The sequence below is a fragment of the Neophocaena asiaeorientalis genome, unplaced genomic scaffold (genome assembly GCF_003031525.2).
Source record: "Neophocaena asiaeorientalis asiaeorientalis breed wild unplaced genomic scaffold, Neophocaena_asiaeorientalis_V1.1 scaffold49, whole genome shotgun sequence".
Classification (NCBI taxonomy): Eukaryota; Metazoa; Chordata; class Mammalia; order Artiodactyla; family Phocoenidae; genus Neophocaena; species Neophocaena asiaeorientalis.
Window position 1 is genome coordinate 1,013,029 of NW_020172456.1, and position 11,340 is coordinate 1,024,368.

The 11,340-nt window shown below is 40.4% G+C and overlaps 1 protein-coding gene across 2 annotated transcripts in view; it reads right to left on the reverse strand.

The window, feature by feature from the left end:
* The window catches only part of NRXN3 (neurexin 3), a 1,577,176-nt gene that overhangs the window by 602,467 nt on the left and 963,369 nt on the right, over positions 1-11,340 (reverse strand). The gene's annotated exons all lie outside the window — the stretch shown is intronic.

The window sequence follows — 11,340 nt, forward strand, 5'->3', positions numbered from 1 at the left end:
TTCACAGCTCTCAGGGGCTCAGCTCTGAATTTGGCTCCGCCTCTGCGTGTAGGTCGCCTGAGGACGTCTGTGAGCCACTACCCTCACTGGTAGCCATGGCTTGTGCCCGTCTCTGGAGGTAGCTTAGGTGGTGCTCTGCCTTCTGTGGGCAGACAGGGAAGTAATCCCCTCTCTGCACACAACACAAAAAACAAAGGTCTCTTGCCTCTCTGGCAGGTCCAGACTTTTTCCCGGCCTCCTTCCTGGCTAGCCGTGGGGCACTATCCCCCTTCAGGGTGTGTTCACGCAGCCAACCCCAGTTCTCTCCCTGCGATCCGACCTCCGAAGCCTGAGCCTCAGCTCCCAGCCCCTGCCCACCCCAGCGGGTGAGCAGCCAAGCCTCTCGGGCTGGTGAGTGCCGGCCGGCACCGATCCTCTGTGTGGGAATCTCTCCGCTTTGCCCTCCGTAGCCCCGTTGCTGTGCTCTCCTCCATGGCCCCGAAGCTTTCCCCCTCCGCCACCTGCCGTCTCTGCCCACAAAGGGGCTTCCTAGTGTGTGGAAACCTTTCCTCCTTCACAGCTCCCTCCCACTGGTGCAGGTCCAGTTTTGATTGTGTCTTCAATCACATCTATTCTTTTGTCTCTGTGTTTTCTTTTTTCTTTTGCCCTACCCAGGTACGTGGGGTGTTTCTTGCCTTTTGGGAGGTCTGAGGTCTTCTGCCAGCGTTCAGTGTGTGTTCTATAGGAGCTGTTCCACACGTTGGTCAAATGAATTTGAGAAACCTTGAGTTAAATAAAATTTAATATGTATTTATACTACAAGACGTCTTAGAACCTTTCATTTGCTAATACGCACTCTGAATACCTAAGGGTAGGAGCTGTATTAAGAAGCTTCCCAATGTATTTTTACACAATATATTCTCTTTTTTTTTTTGGCTGCCTTGGGTCTTTGTTGCGGTGAGTGGGCTTCTCACTGCGGTGGCTTCTCTTGTTGCGGAGCATGGGCTCTAGGCACACGGGCTTCAGTAGTTGTGGCCCGCAGGCTCTAGAGCGCAGGCTCAGTAGTTGTGGCGCATGGACATAGCTGCTCTGCGGCATGTGGGATCTTCCCAGACCAGGGCTTGAACCCATGTCCCCTGCATTGGCAGGTGGATTCTTAACCACTGCGCCACCAGGCAAGTCCCCCAATGTATTTTTACTGAATATCTTCCCTCTTTTAATTCGCAAGGACCATACCATAGGACTGGTTTTTTGTTTGTTTTTGGCCACACCACATGGCTTGTGGGATCTTAGTTCCCCGACTGGGGATCAAACCTGGGCCCTCGGCAGTGAGACCGCAGAGTCCTAACCCCTGGACTGCCAGGGAATTCCCAGGACTGTTTTTTAAGTGAATGTATTTTGGGAAACAACAGTCTAATGATATTTTTCTTTAAGTGAGACCACCAATATGTCAGTTGCTATCCAATGCTGGGCTAAGGCATGGCCCCAAGAAAACATGATTTTGTTTGTTTCTTATACATCCATTAGGTACCAAACTGAAAAGGTTCTATTCACTTCCAGAGGTGAAAGTTCTATCCTCTTTGTAACCAAAACAGCATTGCTCAAAAGAAATGTTTAAATATTCCACAAATCCTTTCTCTCAAAATATTCCACAAATCTTTTCTCTCAAAATTATTTAGACCCTTCCTTCATGTCTGGCCTGGTCAAATAGCAACAAGTTTAGACACTATCATGGTTTGGGCCAAAAGAATATTTTTTTAAATGAAACCAAACTTAAAACTTAAACATGGATATCCAGTTTAAAAGGGTGTCTTAATTGTTATTCTCTATCATTTTTCTAGGATCAACATGGGACCTGCCCCTAGAGTTTATCTGGAAAATGTTGTGAAATTTAAATCTAATCATCTTTTATACAGAATTCCTCTCTCTCTCTCTCTCTCTCTCTCTCTCACACACACACACACACACACATACACACACACGCATCACACACGCGTTGAAGTTATACTAGAACAGACATCTCCGGACCACTCCCATTTTTGAGAGGACCAAAGTCTTTCCATTCTGAAGCAGAGCATGATCAAGTCTCTCTAAATGTCACCTGAACTAACTGGAATCCATTACAGGCTCTTAGGACTAAGACCCTATAATGGACTAAGGGCCTATGAATCAGACTAGGTGTACATATGTCAAAGCCTAGGTGATCTGATGACCTGTCCAGTAAGAGGAGGACATTGGATGAAGAAGGATCTTGCTAGTATATTTGGAAGAATTTCCCAGCTCTCTCCCACTGGACCCTCCGCCCTATTTACCATTTTATGCCCAGCACCATGCACACTGCTGACTCTCACCACATATTGTTGGAAGAATGAATGCAGAGAGTGAACTAGGGATGAAAAATTTCCATCTAGAATAATGGTGTTAGAAGTCAAATCTCTAATGAGATTTCAAAGCAATAAAGATTGTTAGGCTGCTATGGAAACTTGGTGCTATAAGGACTTACTGGTTAGTAAGATTGACCTGTTTTTTTCAGAGAAATTTAACGGAATTTATTTGACAGAATATTCATGAGGATTAATGAGCTCATTTTGGCAAGGTACTTTGAGATCCCTAGAGGAAATGTAAAACGATTTTAAGTAGTTTAATGAATCACTATTTCAGTTATATAAATAGAACTCTGTCTCAAATGTTACAGTATTTATTTTGCTGCATATTAAATACTTATCCATGTATGACAACCATTATACACAGCACATTATGTCATAGGTTCAGATTTTATACTCTGTGCATAATGAAGTTCTATAAGAAAGCTTTAGGATAGCAGAAAGTTGCATGCTGCTCTTGGCCTTGTGTATCTGCAGGATGGTAATGGGGAAAATTTCTTCCCGACCATCACAGGTAAGCAGTTAATTCCCTGAAGCATGAGATCTGATTACCTTTACCTGTACTTCACGCCCAGGCAGTTTATTGGATCTGTCATCCTAACTGAAAGAAATTCGGATGTGGTTCCCATGATTTTACGAATTTCTCCAACTAGAAAGCAGGTGTCACTGAAAGTGAGCAACCTGTAAGGGGACTGTAGGAAGAGACGCACTCTAAGTTAATATTGAGATGTTCAACAGCCAAGAAGTATGAAGTATTTTTCTATAGCATTCATGAGGGGAAAAAAAACCCGTCTCCCTGTCTGAGACTATGCAATTGACATGGATTTTCAAACTTTGAAGAAGGAGGTCCTCTAGTTAATACAATTTCAAAATAGTAGATACCTAGATATCAACTCACTCATCTAACATTTTGTTCTTTAGGTTCCTAAAATATTTTTAAAAAGAACGAACAGATTAAAGAGGTGAGGATGGACACAGAGGATGAATAAAGGTGGAAAAGAGTAGCAATTCCAGATTCCATAAGACACAAAAGCTGACCAATTCACGCTTCAGAGCTATAGTCAGATGAACACAGGCTCAAATCCAGATTCTAACACCAGTTTCTCCTGCCATATGATCTGAGCCAAATTACTTTTTGAGCCTCAGGTTTCACTTCATAGCATATAAAATAGTTTTAATGTTCCTTCCCTTTCTAATTACTTCCCTAGGTGTTCGTCTTCTTCTCTGAGACCGTTAGCTAATTAATTTTTTAAATGCCTAATATTTTTTTGTTTTCTTTTTCCTGTAGCTCCTGAAATCTCAACTTTCTCCTATCATTCCCTCAACCCTCACTCTACCACAACCAGCTTAGCATTTCCTTCCCAGTGGAATGGTAATTTTAGTTGCCCCCATTTTAGAGCACTACCACTTCATAAAACAAAAGCCTATTAACCTATGCTTTAAACGTGCTTTCTCTGTTTAAATACAGGCATGCTTCTAAGACAAGCTAAACTGCTGCTAGTAAGTGAAAAAATTAAGAAGATATTCTTCTCTTTGGTACGTTGGCAGAGAAGTCAGGGCATTCTGGCTATTTAATCATTGAACGCCTCTGCCTCTTATTGCTGGGATCTGAACTGCATGGCAGTCTTGGTCCTCCATCTGAGGGAAGCATACCTAGAGAAACAGGTTGGCGTTGCTGCCCTCCATCTAGCCGACAGATGAGCAACATACCATCCTACTGAAACAGTGGGACACCTTTACACCAAAGTCGACTATTAAATGGGGGTGGAGTGGGGGACAGAGAAGACATTTGGTTTTCCTCAATGATCAGCTTAACCGCTTTTGCTACTCATCATTATGACACTAACAAGCACCCACGCTGGCTCTGACTGAAATCTCTAAGAAACAAAGGCTATCTCGGCCTTTTACATTTTGGAAACTAACTGTATTAAGGGACTAAATGGCAAATGGTCTATTCATATCCCTAAGGACATTTTAAAGAGTTCTCTTTAGCCTCAGGATAAAACCTTACCTAGTTCTTTTTTCAGTGACCCATCAACAGTCAAGTGTATTAAAGTTTTACTGAGCTCTGCCCACCAGAGCAACAGGCAGCTCTACCCACCACCAGTTCCTCCCATCAGGAAGCTGGCACAAGCCTCTGAAATAGCCTCATCCACCAGAGGGCAGACAGCAGAAGCAAGAAGAACTACAGTACTGCAGCCTGTGGAACAAAAACCACATTCACAGAAAGACAAGATAAAAGGTAGAGGGCTATGTACCAGATGAAGGAACAAGATAAAACCCCAGAAAAAGAACTAAATGGAGATAGGCAACCTTCCAGAAAAAGAATTCAGAATAATGACAGTGAAGGTGATCCAGGACCTCAGAAAAAGAATGGAGGAACCATGGAGTGGCTAGGCCCATGAGCCATGGCCTCTGAGCCTGTGCGTCTGGAGCCTGTGCTCCGCAATGGGAGAGACCACAACATTGAGACGCCTGCGTACTGCAAAAAAAACCAAAAAAACAAAGAAAGCTGGAGTAGCTATACTCATATCAGATAAAATAGATTTTAAAATAAAGAATGTTACAAGAGACAAGAAAGGACACTACATAGTGATCAAGAGATCAATCCAAGAAGAAGATATAACAATTATAAATATATATGCACCCAACATAGGAGCATCTCAATATATAACACAACTTCTAACAGCTATAAAAGAGGAAATCAACAGTAACACATAATAGTGGGGGACTTTAACACCTCACTTACACCAATGGACAGATCATCCAAAACGAAAATAAATAAGGAAACACAAGCTTTAAATGACACAATAGACCAGATAGATTTAATTGATATTTATAGGAAATTCCATCCAAACACAGCAGATTGCACTTTCTTCTCAATTGCACATGGAACATTCTCCAGGATAGATCACATCTTGTGTCACAAATCAAGCCTCAGTAAATTTAAGAAAATTGAAGTCATATCAAGCATCTTTTCAGACCACAATGCTATGAGATTAGAAATGAACTATAGAGAAAAAAACCGCAAAAAACACAAACACATGTAGCCTAAACAATACACTACTAAATAACCAAGAGATCACTGAAGAAATCAAAGAGGAAATCAAAAAATACCTAGAGACAAATGACAATGAAAACACGACGATCCAAAACCTATGGGATGCAGCAAAAGCAGTTCTAAGTGGGAAGCTTATAGCTAAAAAAGCCTACCTCAAGAAACAAGAAAAAGCTCAAGTAAACAATTTAACCTTACACCTAAAGGAATTAGAGAAAGAAAAACAAACACAACCTAAAGTTAGCAGAAGGAAAGAAATCATAAAGATCAGAGCAGAAATAAATGAAATAGAAACAAAGAAAACAATAGCAAAGATCAATAAAACTAAAAGCTGTTTCTTTGAGAAGATAAATAAAACTGATAAACCATTACCAGACTTATCAAGAAAAAGAGGGAAAGGACTCAAATCAATAAAATTAGAAATGAAAAGGGAGAAGTTACAACAGACACCACAGAAATACAAAGCATCCTAAGAGACTACTACAAGCAACTCTATGCCAATAAAATGGACAACCTGGAAGAAAGGAAAAATTCTTAGAAAGGTATAACCTTCCAAGACTGAACCAGGGTAGAAAATATGAACAGACTAATCACAAGTAATGAAATTGAAACAGCGATTAAAAATCTTCCAACAAACTAACAAAAATAAACAAATGGGACCTAATGAAATTTCAAAGCTTTTGCACAGCAATGGAAACCATAAACAATACGAAAAGACAACTCTCAGAATGGCAGAGAATATTTGCAAACAAATCAATGGACAAAGGATTAATCTCTAAAATATATAAACAGCTCATGCAGCTCAATATTAAAAAAACAAACAACCCAATCAAGAAATGGGCAGAAGACCTAAATAGACATTTATCCAAAGAAGACATGCAGATGGCCAAGAAGCACATGAAAAGCTGCTCAACATCACTAATTATTAGAGAAATGCAAATCAGAACTACAATGAGGTATCACCTCACACCAGTTAGAATGGCCATCATCAGAAAATCTACAAACAACAAATGCTGGAGCAGGTGTGGAGAAAAAAATGGAGCCCTCTTGCACTGTTGGTGGGAATGTAATTTGACACAGTCACTATGGAGAACAGTATGGAGGTTCCTTAAAAAGCTAAAAATAGAATTACTATATGACCCAGCAATCCCACTACTGGGCGTATACCCAGAGAAAACCATAATTCAAAAAGACACATGCACCCCAATGTTCACTGCAGCACTATTTACAATAGCCAGGTCATGGAAGCAACCTAAATGCCCATCGACAGATGAATGGATAAAGAAGATGTGGTACATATATACAATGGGATATTCCTCAGCCATAAAAAGGAACAAAATTGAGTCATTTATTGATATGTGGATGGATCTACAGAGTGTCATACAGAGTGAAGTAAGTCAGAAAGAGAAAAACAAATACTGTACATTAACGCATGTATGTGGAACCTAGAATAATGGTACAGATGAACCCGTTTCCAGGGCAGAGACACAGATATAGAGAACAAACGTATGGACACCAAGGGGGGAAAACCGCGGGGGGGTGGGGATGATGGTGTGCTGAATTGGGCGATTGGGATTGACATGTACACACTGATGTGTATAAAACTGATGACTAATAAGAACCTGCAGTATAAAACAAACAAACAAACAAAAAAACAACTAATACTAAACTTTCTTTGGGTTATTTGTATGGAATTAAGTTAATATAAATGTTTCAGACATTAAAAAAAAAAAAAAAAACTGTTTCCCAAGAAATATGCCCTGAATTCCCTTTGGGAAATAATAAAGATGAAATATTATTTCCAGTGTATTGTGTGCTTTCCCCAGAGCCTTTTCCTTTTCCAGATGCCAGTTTGAAATGCTCAGGCTCAAGTCCAGATACCAAGCACAGCAGATTGCTTCATTTAGTTACTGTGAGCCTCATTACGGCTCACCTCTGGGAATGTAATCAGTCTTTTACTCACCTAACAGGATCATTCTCCAGTAAGGTGTTCGTTTAAAGAATTTTCCCCACAGGGTCTGTCTTTCTGAGCGCTTCTGGGAGTACTGATTGGAAGAATGAGCGTGCTGAATATTCACTCACCGCAAACAAGTTTCCCCTGCCTTCCAGGTCTTTAGCTATTCTGAAGCCTGTGTGGCTGCATTAGATCTATAAGCACAGGCTTGTCACTGGTAGAGGAGAGGAGGGAAAAGACAGAGACACGGTAGGAAAAGACGGACAGCTGGCAAATTATATCCAAGTGGGCTGCTGCCCACCAGGAGAGCAGTCTGGACTTCCTGAGGTAATCCATCTTTCTGACACATCCCCTTCCTGGGAGTTAGTTTTCTCTAACATACATTTTGCTCCTGACAAACAGGATGGATCTGTCTTTACTCTTTCTTCCTACTGACAAGCCGCAAGAGTCACCCCTGGCATGCCTTCAGCACTCGCCTTCTCTCATGGAATGGTTATCTATCTACCACCTTTATTAATAATTATCAGAGAACTCAAGGAATGCAGCAGTTAGATAAAAGTTTCTGGCTAGAGGTGGCCATTTGCCCCTTCAACCTCACTTTAAATCAGACAAATGGGAAATTCAGTATCAAAACAGAATAGAACTGTTAACCTGGTGAAGCATCACCGATTGTGTCAAATTTTATTCCAATTAAACTGATTTTAAAGGTACAGAAATCTTATAAAATATGATTAATGGAGATTAGAAAATGCACTATTAGGTGACCTCTTAAAGAAGAGGAAGAAACATTTTATATTCAAGATGTTTATTCAAGCAACCATAATGTCAGTGGAGAAGAGGGGAAAAAAAAAAAAAAACCACTATGCTGGAAATTAGATTAACCTGGGTCCTAGTCCGGGCCAGGCTGCTAAATATTTGAGATTTTAAATCTCTTCTTTAATCTCTCAGGGACTCAGTTTGCTAATCTATAAGAAGGGGGTTGTAACAGTGGATCTCTTTGCTCCATTTGATGGTTAAAACTCCATCTGGAATCTCATTTCAAGGGTGATGTGAGAATGTGCTATGACTGCTCTCCTCTAAAAAATTAAAAGGTCAACTTTAGTACATGTGTAATCCAGAAAGATGTATGGTATGTTTACATTTCCAAATGTCTCTCTGATTTTTGATAGGAAGAACTTTCAAAGCTTCCCAGACTCAAAACCTAATTGTAAATCTTCTCTTTGGAGACCGCAGGCACGCACCAGGTGCAAATCAGTCAGCTACAGCTAATATATTTTGCTAATGAGCCCACGGCACAAATATACTCTTTCTCCATGTACGTAAGGAAAAGGACTGAAGCTATGGTGGATGTCTCTTTAATTCTCTTTACCTACTAACTGCTTCTTTTAAGACTCTGGGATGACTCTGATATGGGACGAGAAGTCATTTCTGGTGAAGCAGTTAGGCACTAAACATTTGTCTTTGTCACGTACCTGACCGGCACCAGAACATCAACTATTTTGCTGCTTAGCCACATCTAAATTTAATGCAAATTTTTTGTATTTAACTGAGTTACTCAAAGTGATTATTTTTAATAATTTTTAAAAAGATTTTAAACAACGAATTATTTAATATTCCCCAAAAGACTTTCAAGTGTTCATTTCTCCCCTTTCACATCCAAGAATTCAAATGCAGGAAGCTTTATCAGTGAGACTTACACCACTGAGCCCCTAAGGTGATATGCCTGCTAACACTTCAGGAAAGTTTTCTGCTGTATCTCAAGAACTGAATAAGCTCTGGGAGGGTACTAATATCAGCTCCATTGAGGAAATCCTCACCGAAAATTTTTAATAATTTTTTAAAAGATTTTAAACAACGAATTATTTAATATTCCCCAAAAGACTTTCAAGTGTTCATTTCTCCCCTTTCACATCCAAGAATTCAAATGCAGGAAGCTTTATCAGTGAGACTTACACCACTGAGCCCCTAAGGTGATATGCCTGCTAACACTTCAGGAAAGTTTTCTGCTGTATCTCAAGAACTGAATAAGCTCTGGGAGGGTACTAATATCAGCTCCATTGAGGAAATCCTCACCGAACAGGTAAATTAATATGAAGAATGGAACATCGGGGCAGGCAAAGTTACCTAAATCTATAAGACTTTCTCAAATATGTAGTTTCTTCTTCCTTAAATGTGAGTAACTTGTTTACCTTGACCTACTTAAATCATTATTTGAAATATGACCTTTCTACTGCTTTGGGGGACGATGTCGTTGGTTTGTGATTAACTGTCACAGTTGAGGTCAGGGCTGGTCTCACCATTTGGGAGATTAAGTGAAGAGGCCTAAAAAGGAAACACTGGAGGGGCACCAGGAAGGGGCCCTAATAAGATATATATATATGATATGATATATAAGGGGCCCTAATAAGATATATATATATATATATTAAAGATAATATATATATATTATCTTTAATGGCCTGAATAGTATAGCTACAATTTCACCAATAGAAAGTTAATTTTTGTGGGTTAAAAGGAAACCTCTTGAGAGATAGCAGATGTATACAGCGCTAACACATTTCACGCTTTGGTGGCATTTTCTTAATTAAACTCTTTCCAAGTAGAGTCATTCAAAAGCTGAGCCACAGGCAAATGAGACGTAGGATATGAAATTTGGATAATGGAAAGAGTAACAAAGATGTATAGATGTCAAGATAAGGAGAAAAACAAAATCTAAGTAGGCAAGGGTTAACCATGAAGGGAAAGAGAAGACTTAATAAAAACAAGTTTGTATTAAGGCAATGCATCCGACAGGGACCTTGAACACACCTTGGTGTGTTTCCAGTGCTTAGAACACACCTTGGTGTGTTTCCAGTGCTTAGAACAATACCTACTACATAGCAGGAATTCCATAGCTATGATTACATGAATGAATGAACTGTCCTCAAAGACATCTTAAAAGTATATTTTTGTAGTGTTTCATTTTTAAATAGATGTAAGAAGAGAAGGAATGCCAAAATATGCATGAAATCCGCATAAGAAAACAAGAAATAAGTATGTGTCCACACTTGGTGATAAAATCACTAAACAGAGCTGAAACTAAAATGGGAGTGTCAATGACTGTTATCAGTAATATGCCTCTTACGTTGTTTACAAGGGGCAGGGAAATAGAAGGCGATAGATAAGTGGTGTAATAAATTGATGGGATGAAATATTCTAATGATAACTAGATGAAATTAATTAAGCAAGGAAAATTTTAGTTAAAAAATTTGTTGGCTGGTAAGAAAGCAGTCCCATCAAAAATGTCTGATATTCTTAACAGTCAAATATTTTCCATTAAGTAGACTCAGTTTTTAAATTTCAAATCAACAGGTTGGTAACAGGTTTTTTTGGGTTTTTTTTGGCGGTACGTGGGCCTCTCACTGCTGTGGCCCCTCCTGTTGCAGAGCACATTTGTTGGCTGGTAAGAAACCAGTCCCATCAAAAATGTCTGATATTCTTAAGAGTCAAATATTTTCCATTAAGTAGACTCAGTTTTTAAATTTCAAATCAACAGGTTGGTAACAGGTTTTTTGGGGGTTTTTTTGGCGGTATGTGGGCCTCTCACTGCTGTGGCCCCTCCTGTTGCAGAGCACAGGCTCCGAACGCGCAGGGCCCGGCCGCTCTGCGGCACGTGGCATCCCCCCGGACCGGAGCACGAACCCGCGTGCCCCGCATCGGCAGGCGAACCCTCAACCACTGTGCCACCAGGGAAGCCCCAGGACAGACTTTTTAAAATACTGCACAGATCATTTGGAGGCCGGCTTTCTCTTTTTCCTTATTATTAACATTTGCTACTTTTTTGTTGTTTTGGGGTTCTTTTTTTTGTGGCACGCGGGCCTCTCACTGTTGTGGCCTCTCCCGTTGCGGGGCACAGGCTCCGGACGCGCAGGCTCAGCGGCCATGGCTCACGGGCCCAGCCGCTCTGCGGCATATGGGATTTTCCC